The sequence below is a fragment of the Eumetopias jubatus genome, unplaced genomic scaffold, assembly GCF_037043125.1.
Source record: "Eumetopias jubatus isolate StellerSeaLion01/CBP00866 unplaced genomic scaffold, mEumJub1_p1.0 scaffold_10, whole genome shotgun sequence".
Taxonomy (NCBI): domain Eukaryota; kingdom Metazoa; phylum Chordata; class Mammalia; order Carnivora; family Otariidae; genus Eumetopias; species Eumetopias jubatus.
The window spans coordinates 59,990,138-60,012,149 of NW_028274816.1; the positions used below are offsets into that span (position 1 = coordinate 59,990,138).

General features: G+C 42.3%; 1 non-coding gene and 2 pseudogenes across 1 annotated transcript; all 3 read right to left on the reverse strand.

The window, feature by feature from the left end:
• Positions 1 to 2,002: 2,002 nt before the first annotated feature.
• LOC114202403 (vomeronasal type-1 receptor 4-like) lies at positions 2,003 to 2,911 on the reverse strand (annotated as a pseudogene).
• Positions 2,912 to 12,697: 9,786 nt separating this feature from the next.
• On the reverse strand, positions 12,698 to 12,803 carry LOC114202408 (U6 spliceosomal RNA). The gene has a single exon (XR_003607793.1). It is a non-coding gene; the product is annotated as a U6 spliceosomal RNA (small nuclear RNA).
• Positions 12,804 to 16,895: 4,092 nt separating this feature from the next.
• Positions 16,896 to 17,909, reverse strand: LOC148163272 (vomeronasal type-1 receptor 4-like; annotated as a pseudogene).
• Between the last annotated feature and the right edge of the window lie 4,103 nt (positions 17,910 to 22,012).

Genomic DNA, 22,012 nt, shown 5'->3' on the forward strand with positions numbered 1-22,012 from the left:
ACCTTTCAGCATTCAGTTTTCCATTCCTGTAGGCTAATTGTCAGCTCCACATGCTAAACACCACCAAAATACATGAGCACAAGTGGACAAACTATCAAAGATCCTTCAGAACCAGGAAGGCAAGGCACCTTATCTGTATCCTCCAATATCCAATAGTTTATGTGAATTAGTTCTGGATGTCCTCAGGGCTAACTCCCAGAACATGTGCGGGATTCCGATCACAGAGCCCTGCTCACGGTGCACCTTAACTAACACGCATATCAGCACAAAGTAGGTGCTCAGTAAAAACCATTTTGATGAATAAATGCATGTTGTTTCCTAAATAAAGTGAGACTCCAAGTACTGCTTTCTGCAAGTAACTTCTCATCTCCCAAAAGGGCAGCAAAGAGAGTGATCTTTCCGGGAAGTGATAGGTGGTCTTCATGGAGAACCATCCATCAGTTTCTGTGTTGAGATATAACAGCTGGGTGTAAATGGCTGTCGGTTTGAAACTGAGGATCTTCTCTGTGTCATCTGAAACAAGCCCCATCCAGAGGGCAGGGAGAGTAGAAGAAAAAAGCAGACCATTCCAGGTTGGTAGGTGGCACTTTTGATAAAGAAAGGGAGCTTACCTATCAGGCTTGTCTTGGTTTTACAGGATTTTTATTCCCTTTGTGCCCACAGTTCTTGGTCACGCTGCTTAGAAGAATGAAGAAGTAGGCCAGATGAAGAGTGGGAGGCAGCAAGGCAAAGTTTGTTGAGCGATAGTACGAAGCTCCCACAGAGGTAGGGGACCTGAGAGGGTTGCCGTTTTGGCATTCAAATCTAGGGGTTTTTATAAGCTCTTTTGCAGAACTATCTTGAGCATCCTGAGAGTGGGCCCCTGGGGATTGGCCACTAAGGCGTGCCAATCAGGACTCTGATCATGCCCCTGTCTACCTATTGGGTTATTGTTCACATGTTGATGGTCTTTTGGGCTGACAGCTGGAGACTAACTGCCTTGACTTGAGATAGTGATCCATATTTTACGGTTAATTGTTTTGTTTCGGGATGTTTTGCAAAAGTTACTTCTACAGGGGCTGCTAAACAGGTTGCTATCCTGGCCTTGTCTAAGCTGTCAAACAGGATGCTAGTGCGGTTTTGTCTTAGTTGTCCTGGCTCCCTGTTTTCTTGTTGGGGACCCTGGTCCTGACTACCTAAGTGTCCAATTAACTCCTAACAGCATGGTGAGATAAATATCAGATAAAAAAAGAATTTAAAGAAAAAGCAGTTTGCAATTATTTGAATAAGAATTATTTTAATGTTCCTGAATGTGCAATTATCCAATATTATTTGATGGAAAAATATTAATCTGACAACATATACACATAAATATACAATTGGCTCCCCTTAGCCACAGTAGATACGTTCCAAGACCCCCAGTGGATGCTTGAAACTGCAGAGAGTACTGAACCCTATACGTTGTTTTTTCCATACATACATGTGTATGATAAAGTTTAACTTATGAATCAGGCATGGTAAGAGATTAACAACAATAAATAATAATAAAATAATTGGAACAATATACTGTAACAAAAGTATGAATGTGGTCCCTCTCTCTCTCCCTCTCTCAAAATATCTTATTGTGCTGTACTCACCCTTCTGATGATGATGATGTGAGATGATAAAAATGCCTATGTGATGAGATGAAGTGTGATGAATATGGTAGGCTTGTGACGTAGCCCTCAGCTGCTATGGACCTTCTGACAACAAATCAGAAGGAGGATTGTCTGCTCATGGGCTGCAGTTGACTGCAGGGAACCCACTGCAGAGAGCGAGACTTTGGGTAAGGAGGAACTACTATACATTAACCTGATGAATACACCACATTTCATTTATAATTGGTATTGATGTTTTTTATTTAGTAGCAGGAGCTCAGTTTGTCTTGTTTACCCCTCTCTTGTGAATATTTCATAAATGTGCTTATACATTGAAAGGGGCTAATAAACAACCATTGTGAATATGCATATAACTTACATATTCATTAAACGTTTAGGGGATTTTGTTTCCTTATCCAGGCAGAGCAGAGGGTGGACATTCTGGGGTCATGGCTCATGAGGATGTAGGGGATGACAGTAGGAAAACATGCAGCGAGGAGTGTGGAAGCGTTCCTCCGCCACAGACGGGGGTTGTTAATAACTGACAAACAAACGTGGAAGATAGAGGACAGTGTCCATAAAGAAAGAAGCAAAGCAGGACAAAGATGCTTTGGGTGGCTGTGGTCTCAGGGGAGGATCTCGGGGAGACAGTGTTCCATGAATGTACTGAACTCACTGCCTGTGCCCGTGCGGGATGAAAACCTGGACCGGGCCATGAGCCCCAAGCAGGAACCATCATGGAATAATAGCAATGGCACATAGAGTGACTCTGTGATTTTGCTGTAATATACCGCATTACAGTAGTCATGATCTGCTTTCCTTATGATGTTTGTGCTATTCCTTTTGTCAGTCACATGAAAAGGAACCAAAATACTTTGCATTATAGTCAAGATCCAGCAGAGGATGTCGGTGGTGCCCAGGTACTTGGGAGCTTTTATTTTAAGCCCTGCCCACCTGGAGTCCCCAGGATTGAGCACGATCACCTGGAAGACACTCAAGAGGCAGGTGGTTCCAACGGCCACATTCCTGCCCGCTCTGTGAACATAGAAACCGAGTGCATCCAAAATCATCAAGGGAATGGTTCAACCCAAAAGCGGCCATTGTCTGAGGAATTCCTTTAGAAAAAATAAGAGTTTGGCTACAGTCAGGTGTCTGAGAATCAAATCTGTGGACCTAAGCTTGTGTCCTGTCAGATAAAGGAAGAGATAATGATAAAAAACGGAGAAATTCCCCAGAATTCCAACTATAGTTTGCAATAAAAAGGTCAGTTCCAACACCGAATCCCTGGTGGTCATTCTGTAAAATCCCAGGGAGTGAAATTCTTCTGAGCCAGATGCCTGCATGGGAACATGGGGCGTGAGGTACATGCATCATGTCGGCTAAAATCCGATGTTCTCCACTTACTGTAGTTCCCATTTCGAAACAATTCTTTAGAATATTTGCTTTAAACAAGTTTCCAAGGGCTGAATTTGTAACACTTAAAGAGCTTTTTACATAATCTAGATCATTGCTATAAAGGCCGTGTAGGTAGTACATCCTGTATTCTTCATAAATAGATGAGAGTCAGTATTAGTATTTTCATGGGAAAGATAAGGGGCACTGAGGCAGAGAAAGTTCAGTGATTTGTCAAATTCAAGTTGTTTTTGTGGGAATAGGGAGATTTGAACCCGACTGGTCTGGCATTATGGCAATGCATTTAAACACAATGCTGTTCTAACAAAGCTAGTTAGATGTATTCTTCAAAATACAGGTGCGTATTAGGACATTCTCAGACCTTGTAATCTTATTTTAGATAAGTAGTGGTTATTTTTTCCTAACAATCTTTCATTTGTTTAAAGATTTATTGTATTGACCACTTACAATAATGAATTAATATTTAAATATCTCCATAAAATGTAGACCCTCGGATTATAGTAAAATTCTAAGGACCTGTTCCATGACAAATTGTGTTTAAGGAGTCCACTATTAGCTTTATAGCGTATTGGCAACTGACCCACTATTTTGCTTTTATGACACCTACCATAGGAACCACTGAATTCCAGTGTCGTGCCCTAAACTGTGAGACTTGAAATGCCAATATGTGGTAAGTTGGTGCAGAACAGCAACTCAATATTACTAATCTCAAATCTTAAGCTCATCTGTTTAACATCACTTAAGAAAAAGTATGAGCAATAAGATTTGTGAAAAAATCAAAATATAAGACATATACAAAATAATTTCTAAGCTTGAAAGACTGTATTTTACAAGTTGAAATTGTAGAGTTAAAAAGAGATTGTAGAGTTTGGTGCTAATACGAAAACAGTTTTAAGCCAGAGAATACATCACAAGATCTTTGCTGGCTAATAGTTGCTCTCCGAAACCCATTTTTTTTTAAGATTTTATTTATTTATTCGAGAGAGAGAGAGAATGAGAGATAGAGAGCACGAGAGGGAAGAGGGTCAGAGGGAGAAGCAGACTCCCCGCTGAGCAGGGAGCCCGATGCGGGACTCGATCCCGGGACTCCAGGATCATGACCTGAGCCGAAGGCAGTCGCTTAACCAACTGAGCCACCCAGGCGCCCCCGAAACCCATTTTGTAATGTTACCATGTTCTTAATTGCTTCCCCCTTAATTTGAAGACGGAAAACAGCCTCCCCGGAATCGATAGACCAAGAACACCATCAGGAGGAAACAGCTATTGTCTCCATAAGCTCTTCAGACACCCAGAATTAGAGAAATCATTTCCATTCCAGCAATTGCCATTTGGATGTACTGTTTCCTCACAGGTTTAGAGGATCCCTGTGGATTTATCCTAATCCTTATTACAGGCATGGAGGTATTACAGTCACACTGATACTAGTCCCGAAAATGCAGTCTAATTCCTGGAAGACAGGCTGATTGATTTTAGTCGGACAGTCCTTAAGCCCTTCAAAGTCAGGTGTCCTTATCACTTGGATTAAACACCAACAGTCACTGTCAGTTAGAGTTACATGAAGTCGTATCAGGAGCCATCAGGGGTTGATGTAGGTCTAGAAAGCCATCTCCCCTCACTAACTCAGCTCGTGCCTCCGAATTATTCCTCCTTCCCATGTGGCTTTGGCACTGGACCAGAAGAATCTCTTTTTCTGACATAATCACTTTCCAAGACTCCTGCTACCTCCCTGCACTTGCGGACTCTGCCTCTCGGATTGAAATAGAAAATACTCACTTGACTCCCTCCAGCTGCTGGGATGGTGGGCTCAGTGTGCTGGTTACGACCGGCAGTGTTTGTGTGACAGGGAGGGAGCCTTCTAGACCATGGGATACGGGCTTGCAGTTCTGTGACCTCACCTCCCTGCAGAATTACCTTTTCGCCGGTGGCCACAGTGAAAGCACAGGCTTGGGGAACTGAGAATATTTGTGAAAAACTTTTTTTTTTTCCCCTCTCCCAGCCGCTGGTTACCAAAAACAACAGGTTTGATAGGTTTCTAGTCATTATCTCCTTGATCTGTGAAGGTAGACAGGGTTTCACAGCGAGGGAGCAAATACTGAGGTCAGACACGTGTGGGACCAGCAGTGAGGCTTAGGTGTCTCACTGGATTCTCTACTCCCCTGAGAAGTTGCTCATCCCGAAAGTGAGCCTGAACTAATTTTCAGACCACTGCTCTGTTTTATCATTTAAGCGGTAAGTTGAGAATGTAAACCAGACAGCGTGCCTTAGAAGGATTTTTTAAAGCAACGTGGTTTTAATTTTTTTATTTTTATTTTTTAAAAGATTTTATTTATTTATTTGACAGAGAGAGACACAGCGAGAGAGGGAACACAAGCAGGGGGGATGTGAGAGGGAGAAACAGGCTTCTCGCCGAGCAGGGAGCCCGATGCGGGGCTCGATCCCAGGACCCTGGGATCATGACCTGAGCCGAAGGCAGACACTTAATGACTGAACCACCCAGGCGCCCAACGATGTGGTTTTTAAGAAGAACACAATGACCTTTATATTCGAAAACATTGGATTTTTTTTCAGAAGTCAGTGTCAATTAATTTGGTAGTTTAGGTGATATGGGAGTTTTCTTCTTCCATAGAAGGAGTCTAATAAAACTTCTAATAAGTCTAAACAGAACAATATCCCTGGAGAGACTCTTAGAGATTTACAGGTGTCTGTTACAGAGGAAAGCACTAAGATCAGAGGGTTAATCAGACTGATTGTACAATTCTCTTAACTGTGAAATAAGTTGATAGTATCTCAATTCAAGACCACTGAATGGTAACAGGAACCTCCACACTTAATTAATCCTTTGCTTTCTTTTCCCTAAGAAACAAATCCATTATTTGACACTATTCCACTAGCCAATTTCCCCAATTTACAAATCGGGGATTAGAGTCATAATGATGACAGCCCCTATACACCCAAGCCCTTTCACCGATTTACAACTGTAAATTGGCCCACATGCATATCAACACACTCAAATGTACACCTACATTCCTTTTTTTAAATTTATTTATGGGGCACCTGGGTGGCTCAGTTGGTTAAGCGTCTGCCTTCAGCTCAGGTCACGATGCCAGGTCCTGGGATCGAGCCCCACATCGGGCTCCTTGCTTCATGGGAAGCCTGCTTCTCCCTCTCCCTCTGCCTGCAGCTCCCCCTGCTTGTGCTCTCTCTCTCTCTCTCTCTGACAAATAAAATCTTTTAAAAAAACTTTAATTTTTATTTATTTATTTTAGAGAGAGAGAGCATGAGTGGGAGGGGCAGAGGGAGAGAGAATCCCAAGCGGACTCCGCACTGAGCAGAGAGGCCAGTGTGGGGCTTGATCTCACAACCCAGAGATCACCACCTGAATCGAAACCAAGAGTTTTTGCTTAACCAATGGCGCCACCCAGGCGCCCCTCTGCTTACACTCTTAAACACATTCACACTCATATGCGCTTTCTGTGACAAACTCACTATCAGCCACAGTCACATTCCTATACACTAGGACACTCACACAATCCTAATAAGCCCCAGCAAATCTTAATAACAGTTTCACATGTGGAAGGACAGTGGTATCTCCAGAACTCTAGATACCTGAAAGGGGGGCACATTTTGCCCATTTTACATCCTTCCATCCCTGTGATACTATTTACAAAACATGATATTTCAAAGATGCTGTGTTAATGGCCACTTCAGGTCGAGACACATTGTGGTAAAGTTGGGGTGTTGGGGATATGCTGCTCTGTGTGTGACAGAGAACAAGAATGTGTGATAAAGTGACCTACAATGAGGACATGGGATGGGAATATAGATGCGGTGCAGAGAGCATGGGAATGTGGGGAGACAGACTTTGAAGAACGGAGGAAAGAGGTTAAAAAGACACAGGAGTGTTCAAGTCACAGAGTGGTTAAAGTGTGGGTTTCAGTATGTAAGAGACAGAGTGTGCAAGGAGGGTGAGGGTAGGAAGATATTGTGTGCTGGGTAGATAAGTGGTTGGGGAGTCATGGGAAAGAAGGGGTTAATGGGGATGGCAGGTAATGGGAGCAGGTGGTTAAGGAGCAAGAGTGGGTAAAAGGTACACGGGACTTTACCTCTTTGAGAGGCTAAAGAATACGATGGTTAGGGGGCGCCTGGGTCGCTCAGTTGGCCGCCTAACTGCCTTTAGCTCAGGTCATGATCCCCGGGTCCTGGGACCGAGCCCCGCATCAGACTCTCTGCTCAGCGGGGAGCCTGCTTCTCCCTCTCCCTCTGCCTGCCACTCCCCCTGCTTGTGCTCACTCTGTCTCAAATAAATAAATAAAATCTTTAAAAAAAATTTAAAAAAATACGATGGTCGAAGGGGCATCATAAGTATGGCATGCGGGTCCTGGGGCTGGTTAGTGAGCCTAAGCAGGGGTGAAGAGTAGATGGGGAGGTGGAACTGGGGAGCAGTGGTAATGAAGAGCACAGGGAGGCAAAATGGGGGAAGGGTGATAAAGGGAGCTCTGGAGGACACGGCCCGTAACGCCCGAAACGGTTCAGGGAAAGGGGCGGGGATTTCAGGGTTGAGATGGTATGTGAGGCTGATGGGATAGAGAAGGAAGCCCCGTGATTGGGGGCTGGAGTGCTGGGGTCCAGGAGCGCCAAGTTCAGTGGAAACAGACTGGGCTGTCCGGAACGGGAGGGCTGATTTATGTCTCGGGAAAGGTAGCACTGGACAACGGATGAAGAAGAGAGCTTGCCTGTGGTTTCTTTCTCTCTTTTCAAAAGATTTGTTTGTTTGAGAGAGAGAGAGCGTGCACACCCACAGGAGCACAGAGAGGGGCAGGGGGGGGAGAGAGAGAGACAGAGAGAGAGAGAGAGATTCCTCAAGCAGACTCCCTGCTGAGCTTGGAGCCCGAGGTGGGGCTCTATCCCAGGATCCTGAGACCATGACCTGAGCCGAAATCAAGAGTTGGCTGCTCAACTGACTGGAGCCACCCAGGTAGCCCTTGTCTGTGGTTTTCTGGAATTGCAGTGGAGTAGGAGTTGAAGTGTACGATATAGGAGTTTTGGGGTTTTTTTAAGGATTTTTTTTTTTTTTAAGATTTTTAAAAATTTAGAGAGAGTGTGGACAAGCAGGGGGAGGGGCAGAGGGGCTGAGCAGGGAGCCTGATGTAGGACTCAATCCTAGGATCCTGAGATCATGACCTGAACTGAAGGCAGATGCTTAACTGACTGAGCCACCCAGGCGCCCTTTTTTTTAAAAGATTTTCTTTTTTTTGAGAGAGAGAGAGAGATAATATAGGAGTTGTGAAGGTTGGATGGTGGTAGGGTCTTACAGAGTTTTAGGTGATGGTAAAGGTCAAGCAAGAGGGAGTATGGAAAGGAAAAGGGAGGGGAAGGGTGGAGCCTGGGGTGATGGAGGTCATGGGGGGACAGATTGGATGTCATTAATTCATTCCCCATTCATTAATTCCTTCCCCCATTCATTAATTCCTTCATTTACATTTGGCTCACACCTTAATCTTGGAAAGATTCTAACTTCAATTCACAAGGCAAAAAAACTTAGGCATAAAATCGAATATGTAGCGGAGAACTGCATGTAGGATTTGGGGTGTACTGCACATGCCACAGCCATCTTGTTCTTTTAAGATGTGAGGCAGAGGGTGTGACCCTTCGTGCAGGTTGGGCAGGAGGGCCTTTGACAGGTATCCGGTACTCAGTGATGAAAAGTGGTGCCAGAATGTCCCTTATCTGGCTTTACCTATGTCTTGAAGACCTTTAGTACCTCAGATTTAACAATGAAGATCCCTTTGCTCCAGTATTGCTGAGGTATAATATGTGTTTTATTAAAATGTGAAACAGAGCAAGGCAAAATTTGAGTTTCTAAGTATTCTTTTTCCTTTGATTTTTTTTTACCCTTATTAGAAACGATCTGAAGAGGAAAAGTTGTACTATTTTGTAGATATACTGAAATTTATTTTAAAAGTATGTTTTCATTGAGAAAAGTCAGTGGTCTCATATCGTGGCAGATATATCTCTACCCACTATTGTTAAAGTGAGTTTTATGTTGTGTTGCTTTGCAAGAGGGACTTTGCAGGTGTCATTAAGGTTATGCATGGAGGTAATAAAGCGACCTTAAAATAGGGATTATCTGAGCGGGCCCATTGTAACCACACGAGGCCTTAGACCAAGAAGTAAGTTAGAGATGGGAGGCCTGAGGGTTTCTTCCCATGCTGTGGTTGTCTTTGGAGACAGGTGATTAGGGGCACATGGAAACCATGAGGATGAAATGATTTCTGCCAATAACTGAAGAATCCTGGAACCAGAATTCTTCTCTGGTGTCAGAGAGAAGAGCCATGCCATCTGCTTTTTGATTTGTGAGGTCCTAAGCAGAATACCCAACCAAGCCTGCTAGACTTCTGACTTAGGAATTGTGAGACTATACATGGTGTTGTATGAACTGCTAAGTATATGACAGTTTGTTATGTCGGAAATACAAAAGGAATCCAGGCATACCTGTTTTGTTATACTTCACTTCATTGGGCTTCACAGATACTGCATTTTTTTTTTTTTTGCAAATTGAAGGTTTGTGGTGACCTGCATTGAGCAAGTCTACTGGAGCCATTTTTCTAACAGTACCTGCTCACTTTGTGTCTCTGTGTCACATTTTGGTAATTCTCACAATGGTTTAAGCTTTTTCATTATTATATTTGTGATGGTGATCAGTGATCTTTGATGTTACTATTGTAATTGTTTTGGGGCACCACAAAGCACACCCATATAAGATGGCAAACTTAATCGATAAATGTGTGTGTTCAGAGTGCTCCACCAGGCAGCTGTTCTTCCATCTCTCTCCCTCTCCCCCGACCTCCTCATTCCCTGAGACACAAAATAATTGAGATTAGGCCATTCAATAACCCTATGATGGACTCCAAGTGTTGAAGTGAAAGGAAGAGTCACATGCCTCTTGCTTTGAATCAGAAGCTAGACATGATTAAGTTTAGTGAAGAAAGCATGTCAAAAGTTGATAGGCCCAAAGCTAGGTCTGTTGTACCACTTAGCCAAGATGTGAATGCAAAGTTAAAGTTCTTGCAGGAAGTTAAAAGTGCTAGTCCAGTGAATGCATGAATAAGAAAGCAAAAGAGCCTATGCTGATATGGAAGAAGCTGTAGTGGTCTGAACAGGAGATCAAACCAGCCAGAACATCCCCTTAAGCCGAAGCCTAATCCAGAGCAACGCCCTAACTCCCTTCAATTCTGTGAAGGCCAAGAGAGGTGTGGAGGCTGCAGAAGACCAGTTTGAAGCTAGCAGAGGTTAGTTCAAGAGGTTTAAGGAAAGAAGCCTCAAGAACACAGGTCTGAGTCAGAGCGCATGCCCTCCTAAGACCAGAATCTGTAGTACAAAACTAGGCTTTCCACCAACCCCATACTGCCCCCTGCATGGGTGCTTGATAGTTCCTCCCCTGCTTTAATTCTCTTCCTTCCCATGGATGGATGTATGGATAGGTATAGATAGGTAGGATCCTATGATCCATGATTGGTGGGTGCCCAAGGGTAGATGTGCATAACTTGAATCCAGTGCTGCCTTTAAATCACCTGTCTGAAATCCAGCATCAAGGAACTGGACAACTGGAACCACCCTGCATGGTATAAATGAATAGGGCTCCCCACAGATTCTACTCCAAATTGGCCCCTCACAAATGGCCCCAGAGTTCCTGGTGTTCCCAGCATTACTGTAGGGTCACAACCTCATGAGCTTCCCAGGAGAAATCTGAAACTGGCTGTCCACAGAGGGCAAAGAGACACCGAAGAAAGTGGCAGTCCACTCCAGTTTGGTAGGTGGCAGGTTTAATAGGCAAAGGAACTTAAGAGGTTTGTCTTGGGTAGCTGTGAGATGAGTAGATCTCCATACCCACCTGCCAGAATCTTAGAAGTTTATAGAGCGGTTTTAGTGGGATTTAATCACATGCACTGCATAGATGGTCTCAACAACACCTTACTCTATGTCTTTGGAACAGTTCCCACCGGGAACTGTGGGCAGAGTGTACATTCCAAGGACAGGGGAGGGAGTGAGCAGCCTCCCATTGCCTGGGGACAGCTTCCAAGTCAAGCGGTGGTCACATCCTCTTGATGACCTCTTCCACCAGAAACACAAAGTTCAGCCCAGAACTCAGATTCCCTCGAATCTTTACCCCAAGAATGGGTCCTCTGCCTGCCTAGGGTCTGCAGAAACTAACAGAAGGAAGAAGGATCTTAAATTTTACCTTATTTGGTAGCAAAGTAATTAGGTTGTCAGTTTCATGGGCTGCCGCGGAACATCCAAGAATCCTGAGTCTGCAACAAAAGACCTAATGTCGCAAGAGCTTCACCTCTGCTTTTGCTTCCCCTGCCTTGCCCCCAAACCAGGGTGTGGAGGGGATTGCAAACAGCCCCAGGGGATTCTGTACCGTTGTAGATTTGCATCATAGGTGAGGACCCACAAACTTAAACCCCAGTGTTTTGGGGCGCCTAGGTGGCTCAGTCGTTAAGCGTCTGCCTTCAGCTCAGGTCATGATCCCAGGGTCCTGGGATCCAGCCCCGCATCGGGCTCCCTGCTCTGCGGGAAGCCTGCTTCTCCCTCTCCCACTCCCCCTGCTTGTGTTCCTCTCTCACTGTCTCTCTCTCTGTGTCAAATAAATAAAATCTTAAAAAAAAAAAAAAAAGCCTTTTGGAAAATATTTCACCCAAAGGTATACATACATATCCCACAAAGAGAAAAGAATTTACATGTGAGTGTTATCCTAATTGCCCCAAAATGAGAACCACTCACGTGAATGACAACAGAGGAATGATTAATTCTTTGAGGGCGCCTGGGTGGCTCAGTTGGTTAAGCGACTGCCTTCGGCTCAGGTCATGATCCTGGAGTCCCGGGATCGAGTCCCGCATCAGGCTCCCTGCTCAGTGGGGAGTCTGCTTCTCCCTCTGACCCTCTTTCCTCTCATGCTCTCTGTCTCTCATTCTCCCCCTCTCAAATAAATAAAATCTTTAAAAAAAAATTCTTTGATAGTCAATATAGATAGATTGACAAGCAACACATGGAATAATAAAAATAAAAAGTGAATGCTGTATTCTTTCATTTATGTAAAATTAAAAACAGCCTGAAAATTTTCTATGCTCTTAGATGTCAGAATATTGGTTACTTAGTGGAAGTACTGAAACTTTAGGGGGGAAAGTATGGTTTCTGTGGAATGCTACCAATCTTCTACATCTATGCATTTTTTTAAAAAGCTAGGTGTTCAATAGAGGTATATTTGGTTTGTGAAATTTCATTGAGCTGTGAGTTTATGACCTGTGCATATGATGTCAACACTTTAAAAAATACAGATCAATAAGAAAATGTGCTGGGAGAGCTTGTTTTATTGTTGGGTTGCCATCATACTGTCCAGTGATTTAATCTATTAAATAACTATACTCTGATTAGGTTTATTTTTTTTTTAAAGATTTTATTTATTTGAGAGAGAGAGAATGAGAGAGAGAGAGAAAAAGCACATGAGATGGGGTGAGGATCCGGGGCAGAAGCAGACTCCCCGCCGAGCAGGGAGCCCGACGTGGGACTCGATCCCGGGACTCCAGGGTCATGACCTGAGCCGAAGGCAGTGGCTCAACCAACTGAGCCACCCAGGCGCCCTCTGATTAGTTTTTAACAGTAAAAAAAAAAATATGGAACACTTCATGAATTTGCATGTCATCCTGGCGCATGGTCATGCTAATCTTCTCCATACTGTTCCAGTTTTACTATATGTGCTGCCGAAGTGAGCACAGTATGCTATAATTTCTAAGTTAAAAATTAAATATACTGGGGCACCTGGGTGGCTCAGTCGTTAAGCGTCTGCCTTCAGCTCAGGTCATGATCCCAGGACCCTGGGATCGAGCCCCGCATCGGGCTCCCTGCTCCCGGGAAGCTTGCTTCTCCCTCTCCCACTCCCCCTGCTTGTGTTCCTGCTCTCGCTGTGTGTCTCTCTGTCAAATAAATAAAATCTTAAAAAAAAAAATTATACTGAATGTACAACCACCAATTTGAAAGGGGTAACAGAATTATTTCCAAAATAAAAAAGAAAGTTATGATAGAAAGAGAATGTGTAACTGGTATAATGAAGACCACAATATAAATTGATAATTATAATCCAGAACACAACCATTAGTGGACTCAATACAGACACACTACTCTTGCTAATGTTAAACATATTTTACTATTTTCAGTTGGGTATTTCTTCAAGAGATATAGCCAAAATATAAGGATTAAAATAGAAAAAAGAAAAATTCATTCCATGTAGTTTAACTAATTGATTATACAACTTCTAAAAGAAAGAAGTAAAATACAGCTATTTTTTAATTTAATTTTTATTTTATTTGTTAAATTTTTACTTATTTAATTTTAAAGATTTTATTTATTGAGAAAGAAGGAGAGAGCATGCACGAGCATGGGGAGCAGCAGAGGGAGACAGAGATAGAGAATCCCAAGCTGACTCCACACTGAGCACTGAACCCCACTCAGGGGATCCCACGACCCCAAGATCATGACCTGAGCCGAAATCAAGAGTCAGTCTCTTAACTGACTGAGCCACCCAGGTGCCCCTCTTTATTTATTTAAGTAGGCTCCACACCCAATGTAGGAATCAAACTCACAATCCTGAGATTAATAGTCACATGCTCTACCAACTGACCCAGCAAGGCACCCCTCTAGTTATTTTAAATAGTTGATATGATCAAAGTTAACTTAGAAAGAATAAGAAAACATAACAAGAACTTGTGGAATCCATTCCTAAAAATACATCTACTTTTATATTAGACTTAAAGACTACTTCTAAATCAGTAAAAAAAAAAAAATTACTATATTCATTTGGATATTTTTCTAAGATACCTAAAATATAAGGAGTCACATAGAAAAATGAAAAATATATTCCATGTAAATTTATACCAACAACTAGCATCTAGATATACATATCAAATAAAATAGAATTTAATGTTAAAGCAGTTTGCTATTATTTTTTATTAATTTACAATTTTCCAATGTTATGGATAAAAAACATAATTTGATCTTAAATTTATACTTACGTGCATATATAAACAATCATGAACAGGTGTGTATATGTATATAGATACACATTCAAATACAAATACACAGATGGGAATATGCACACACAAGCATACTATTTAGTGTCTAATATATTGTAAATATTTTTAGGTGTATTATGAGCTTGAAATGTGTTTCTCTATTTCTTTGACAGAACATTTAATACACATCCATCAGGTGAAACAAATTCTTTGTCTCTAATATTTAAAACCTCAAGTCTTCATGTCAGTTTTATGATATACATATAGTATAAACCAATATTAAAATAATTTGTAAAATTGTAGAAATGTCCATTTTCTTCCTTTGAATAGCCACAGGCCAAAAATTACATGTCAATCAATGGATTCATGGTTTACCCCTCCAAATGACCATTCTCCCATTGCTTCTTGAGTAATGACACACAGCACCCTAACCTTATTCCTTATCTTTGAGTCATAGGATGGCACCTTGGACCTATTTCTGCCACCATGTCCAACTGGCATCTTCACATTATAGAAAAACCCTACCTTATACAGATTCCCAAATCCATACAATGTTTTCCCAAGTGGAATGCATACTTATTTATTTATTTATTTTTAAATTTTATTTTCTTTAAATTCAATTAATTAACATAGGTATTATTAGTTTCAGAGGTGGAGTTCAGTAATTCATCAGTTGCATATAACACCCAGTGCTCATTACATCGTATGCCTTCCTTAATGCCCATCACCCAGTTACCCCATCCCCCCACACACCTCTCCTCCAGCAATCCTCAGTTTGTTTCCTATAGTTAAGAGTCCCTTATGGTTTGTCTCCCTCTCTGATTTCATCTTACTTTATATTTCCCTCCCTTCCCTTATGATCCTCTGTTTTGTTTCTTAAATTCTACATATGAGTGAAATCATATAATTGTCTTTCTCTGATTGACTTACTTTGCTTAACATAATACCCTCTATCTAGTTCCATCCACATGGTTGCAAATGGTAAGTTCATTTTGTTTGATGGCTGAGTAGTATTCCATTGTGTATATATACCACATCTTCTTTATCCATTCATCTGTTGATGGACATCTGGGCTCTTTCCATAGTTCAGCTATTGTGGACGTTGCTGCTATAAACCCTGGGGTGCAGGTGCCCCTTTGGATCACTACGTTTGTATCCTTTGGGTAAATACCTAGTAGTGCAATTGCTGGGTCGTAGGGTAGCTCTACTTTTAATTTTTTTTAATAAATTTTTCTTTTTTTTTTAAAGATTTTATTTATTTGAGAGAGAGAATGATAGAGAGCACGAGAGGGAAGAGGGTCAGAGGGAGAAGCAGACTCCCTGCTGAGCAAGGAGCCCGATGTGGGACTCGATCCCGGGACTCCAGGATCATGACCTGAGCCGAAGGCAGTCGCTTAACCAACTGAGCCACCCAGGAGCCCTACTTTTAACTTTTTGAGGAACCTCCATACTGTTTTCCAGAGCGGCTGCACCAGCTTGCATTCCCACCAACAGTGTAGGAGGGTTCCCCTTTCTCCACAGCCTCACCATTTTTAATAAGCAACACTTTACACGATATCTTCTAAAAATCTGCAAAAAACTACTTTGTGGGGGCACCTGGGTGGCTCAGTTGGTTAAGCGTCTGCCTTTGGCTCAGGTTATGATCCCAGGGTCCTGGGATGGAGCCCCACATTGGGCTCCCTGCTCAGTGGGGAGTCTGCTTCTCCCTCTCCCTCTGCCCCTCCTCCCTGCTCATGCTCTCTTTCTCTCAAATAAAAAAATAAAATCTTAAAAAAAAACTACTTTGTAATCTCATTTGTCTGACTGCTGTTTCGATGGCCACGTTTTACATATACTCATCTCCCTTCCATAACATCTTATTTCAAATAACTGGGGTCTCTCTACGGATGTAATATAAAATCCATTACTTATCCCTCAATGACTGTACTCTCTGAAATTTAATTTACCCTCCAATTTCACTTACTGCTCTTCAGTTTTTGGTTTCTCGGAATGACCATCTCAACTGGTGCTCCTGTTGTACGGCACTCTTCCTACAATCCTATTAGCATTTAGTGTCTGAAAAATTTATTTTATCAGACTGAAAGTTGTATTCTTTTTGTTGTTGTTAAAGATTTTATTTATTTGTCGGAAAGAGAGAGATGGAGCACAAGCAGAGGGAGAGGCAGTCAGCAGGCAGAGGGAGAAGCAGACTCCCCACTGAGCAGGGAGCCCGGTGCGGGGCTTGATCCCAGGACCCCGAGATCATGACCTGAGCTGAAGGCAGATGCGTAACCGACTGAGCCACCCAGGTGTCCCTGAAAGCTGTATTCTTTTTTTTTTTTTTAAGATTTTATTTATTTGTTTATTTATTAGAGAGAGAAACAGCATGAGAAGGGAGAGGGTCAGAGGGAGAAGCAGGGTCCCCGCCGAGCTGGGAGCCTGACATGGGACTCGATCTCAGGACTCCGGGATCATGACCTGAGCTGAAGGCAGTTGCTTAACCAACTGAGCCACCCAGGCGCCCTGAAAGCTGTATTCTTAATGACTTCTTTATCGTCTGCAAATTGTTTCCAGAACCACTGTTGTAATCGCTCCATGGAACCTGAACTCCTCCACTGCAAACATCATAAATTTCAATTCCATAAATATTAACATAGTTCCATTTCATTTACAGTTGCCATTCATGTTAACGTTTACTGAGGAGCAGAAGCTCAGTCATTCTTGTTAGTCTTGTCCTATGACAGTTTCATAGGTGTGCTCATACCCTGAAGGGGATTATAAATAAATAACCATTTGAATAAATACACAACGTACATATTTATGAGAAGCTTACGTGATTTTGTGTTCCTTTGCAAGGAAAGCAGAGGGTGGACATTCTGGGGTCATGGCTCATGAGGATGTCGGGACTGGCAGTAGGAAAACACCCAGCGAGGAGTGTAGAAGCGTTCCTCGGCCACAGACGGGGGTTGTTAAACACAACCAGACAAACGTGGAAGAAAGAGAACAGTGTCCACAAGGAAACAAAGGTGCTCGCCATGACAAGGATGCTCCGGACGGCTGTGGTCTCAGGGGAGGGTCTGGGGGAGACAGTGTTCCTGTGAATGTATAGGACCTGCTGCTTGTGCTGGTGCAGAATGAAAACTGTGGAGCCGCCGGCCCAGATCTTGAGCCCAAAACAGAAGCCATCACGGAAGAATACGGATGCTACATACAGTGACTGTGTTACGTGGCCCCCACTTACGGAATAACAACAGCCATAATCACTTCTCCTCCTGGTGTTTGTGTTGTTCCTTTTGCCAGTCACAGACAAAATAACTGTAATATTTAGCACCATGTTCAGGACCCAGCAGAGGATATTGGAGGCGACCAGGTACTTGGGCGCTTTCATTTTTAAGCCCCGCCCACCTGGAGCCTGTGGGACTGATTATAATCACCTGGAAGACCCTCAAGAGGCAGGTGGTTCCAGTGGCCACATCCCTGCCCACTCTGTGAACATAGAAAACAAGTTTGCATCCAAAATCACTAAGGAAATATTTCACCCCCAAAGTGGCCATCATTTGGGGGATTCCTTTAGAAAAAATAACAGATTGGCCACAATCAAGTGCTTGAGAAATACATCTGTGGACCTACCCCTGCATTCTGTTAAGTGAAGGAAGAGATAATGGTAAAGAAGAGAGAAATTCCCCAGAATTCCAACTATTGTCTGTAATAGAAAGATGATTCCTATCGCCAAATCCCTGTCAGCCTTTCTGCCAGTTCCCAGGGAGTGATATTCATCCTCTGAGCCAGAGATTCCTGCATGGCAACATGAGATGTGAGCTCTATGTGTCATACCAGCTGGAATTCAATATTTTCTTCTTACGTTAGTTCCAGCTTAGAAATAATTACTTATAGTTATCATATTTTAACAGGTTTCCAAGTATTGACTGTTCAACATTAAGTGCTTTCTACAGAGCATGATTCATACTATACACGTGTGTGCACATCCTGGATTCTTCACAACTTCATGAGAGAGTCAGTACTAGCATTTTCATGAAAAAGATAAGGAACACTGAGGCAGAGAAAGGTAAATGATTTATCAAATTCAAACCATTTTGGTGGAAATGGGGAGATGTGAACCTGGCTGGGCTGGCATAACGGCAGTGCCTTTAAACATGATGCTGTTCTAACAAAGTTAGTTAGATGCATTCTTCAAACTACAGGTGTAGGGTCACCTGGGTGGCTCAGTTGGTTAAGCATCTGCCTTCAGCTGAAGTCATGATCCCAGGGTCCTGGGATTGAGTCCTGCATTGGGCTCCTTGCTCAGAGGAGAGCCTGCTTCTCCCTCTGCCTGCCATGCTCTCTCTTTCTCTCTGACAAATAAATGAAATCTTTAAAAATAAATAAATAAATGCCTTCAAAATACAGGTGTATATTTAGAAGTTTTTGTACTTTGTTATATTATTTTACACTTGGTATTTTATATTTTTGTAACAAGTTTCCATTTATGTGTAAGTGTTTATTGTATAGGCTAATACCGACTATGAAAAAGTTTTAAATATCTTCATAAAATCTAGATGTGCTGATTGTGGTATAATTGTATACGGACCTGCTCTGTGACAAATTATATTGAAAGAATGCACTGTTGGCTTTATATTGGATTGACCACAGAAACAGTAACTTGCCTTTATGTCAGCAAGATGATACCTATCACAAAAACCACTTAATACTCTATCGTGCTCTGAACTATCGGTCTTGAAACACCAATATGTGATAAAGTACTATAGAGCAGAAATTCAGTATCTCTAATTTCAAGTCACAAACTAAAATTTTTTAGTAACATCACTTAAGAAAAAACATTGGTGGGGCGCCTGGGTGGCTCAGTCGGTTAAGCGTCTGCCTTCGGCTCAGGTCATGATCCCGGGGTCCTGGGATTGAACCCCATGGTGGCTCTCCTCCCTGAGAGAGGAGAGAGTTCTCTCTCTCTCTCAAATAAATAAAATCTTAAAAAAAAAAAAGATTGCTTTAAAAAAAAGAAAAAACACTGGCAATGAGGGAAGTTTTGTGAAACATGTTTAAATATGACACATATACGAAATGAAATCTCTAAGAAGTGAAAACTTGTATATTTTATAAATTGAAATTTAAGAGCTTGTGATTGATAGGAGAATATTTTTTTAAAGATTTTATTTATTTATTTGACATAGAGAGTGAGAGAGCACACAAGCAGGGGGAGCAGCAGAGGGAGAGGGAGAAGTAGACTCCCCACTGAGCGGAGAGCCTGACACAGGGCTCAATCCCAGGACCCCAGGATCATGACCTGAGCCAAAGGCAGATGCTTAACTGACTGAGTCACCCAGGCACCCTGATAAGAGAATATTTTTAAGCCAGAGAATAGATCACAAGATACTTTTGTGTCTAACTGCCATCTGAAATCCATTCTGTAACATTGCCATTTTCTTTAAGTGCCCCTCCGCTAATTCAAAGATGGAAAATGGTCTTACCAGATCATGGATGTTTTCAACAGAAAAAAATTAATGCCTCCACTAATCATTTCACATACCCTGAGATAAAACATTTCTCTTCCAGTAATTGTCATTCTTATGCACTGCTTCTGCAAAAGATTAGATAATTCTGTAGATTTCTTCTAGCTTTTATTAATTATGGAGGTATTACAAGCACCTCTAATAATCCTGAAAATGTAGTCTATGCTGACCCACAGCTAGTAAGGTAGCCTGGTTGAAGATCTATTTTAGAACTATAGCCATTGCTTCACATGAAAAATCAGATCTCATTATCACTTGGATTAAACACCAACAGTCACTGTCAGTGAGGGTTATCCTAAATCACATCAGGAGCCATCAGGGATTGGTGAAGGTCTAGGACCCTGTCACTCTTTACTAGCTCAACTCAAGCCTCAAAATTATTCCTCCTTCCTGTGTGACTTTGGCACTGGACCAGGTTGAAACCCAGAAAAATCATTATTTTTTTTCCCAATGTGAACACTTACCAGACATCTAATAGCCCTCTTTGCTTGCAGACTCTGCCCCCATAGACTGAAATAGAAAATACTGGAGTCCCTCTGGTTGCCAGGATGGGGATCAGCATGCTGGTAACCACAGCTGGTATCCTGCGAGAGAGAGGTTAAGCTGCCAGAACACTAAATATGGTTTGTGGTTCTATGACCTCAGCTCCCTGCAGAATTGCAATTTTCTCTTTACCTGTAGCTGCAGTGAGAGGACAGGCTTGGGGACCTGAGAATATTTGTGGAAAACTTTTTTCCCAATTGTTAACTGCCAAAAACAATGACAAGTTTCTGGTTATCATCTCCAAAGAGACCTTCGCAAGTATTTGGACGGTTCTTTCTTTGCCTTGATCCCTGGAGGCAGACAGGGTCTCATAGGGAGGGGGCAGAAAATATTGAGGCCTGACAACAGGTGGGACTGGCCTTGAAGCATGTGCGTCTCACTGTATTCTCTGTTCCCCTGAAGAGTTTTTCTACCCCAAATGAATTATTTCCTAGTCTTCAGACCAGTGGACTGCAGCATCATTTATGTTATGAGCAGAAATATAGAAACAAAGTAACTGACAAGATTTTCTAGGAAGTATAAATAAAAGGAAGAACATGATAACAATCTCTAATTTACATTAGAAACTAATGGACTTATTTGCACATCTCAATTACAATTAATTTGAAAGTGCAGGTGGATATGGGAGGTTTTTGCAAAATAGAGTTTACCAATATTCACCCTTCCTCCCACCCCTGTAGGTAATAGGAAATCTAACAGAATAATAACTGTAGAAATACACAAGTTTGGGATGTGTGGGTGGCTCAGTCAGTTAACTGTCTGACTCTTGATTTCAGCTCAGGTCATGATCTTCGGGTCATGGAATCGAGCCCCATGTCCGGCTCATGCTCGGTGTGGAGTCTGCTAGAGATTCTCTCTCTTCCTCTCCCTCTGCCCTTCCCCCGGCTTGTGTGCTATAAATAAATTAATTAAATAAATAAATAAATAAAATCAATCTTTCAGAAATTAAAAAAAGAGAGAAATACACAAGTTTATGAGTCCCTCACCAATGAAAGCATGCTTTTTCAGGCCGGGTGAGATAATTTAGCGAGGTGACTTTACAATTCCTTACCAAACAGATAAACAAATGTTACTTCCTTAATTCAAGAGCACTGAATGGTTATCTGGGTTTTCAGGCTTTATTTTTTAATTTTTAAAGATTTTTTTGCTCAATGTTTAGTACTGAGCCTGAGTGCTTTTGTAACTGGTTTCAAAAATATGAGTTCAAATTAATCCTTCTTTTTAAGATTTTATTTATTTATTTGACACAGAGAGAGACACAGCGAGAGAGGGAACACAAGCAGGGGGAGTGGGAGAGGGAGAAGCAGGCTCCTGGCTGAGCAGGGAGCCCGATGCGGGGCTCGATCCCAGGACCCTGGGATCATGACCTAAGCCGAAGGCAGATGCTTAACGACTGAGCCACCCAGGCGCCCCAATCCTTTTGTTTTTCTTTCATACAAATGCACAATTTGATCTAGCTCCACTACCCAGAGCCCCCAGTTTCCCAGTGCAAGATTAGAATCCTGATGGTGCTCAGTCTCTAGTCTATATGTGTTTTACGGCCTTATACACAGATGCCAATGCACACGTGTATTCATACACAAATACAGTCACACATGCTCACTTACACATATACAAACTCACACTTTCTGTAACAAACTCTCATCCAAAACTCACTATACAAGAACACACACACTATAGACACAGTGTGTCATGCACACTATGATACACACGAACTCACACAGCTCCCTTACATTCATAGTGTCACACTCACACCATCAACACAGACATTTGTATCTCAGAAAGGTGTTCACATGTGTAAGAATCATGGTATGTCCAGACTTCTGGAGGTACAGAAAGGGGGCCCCTTTTTACCGTTTTTACTCTT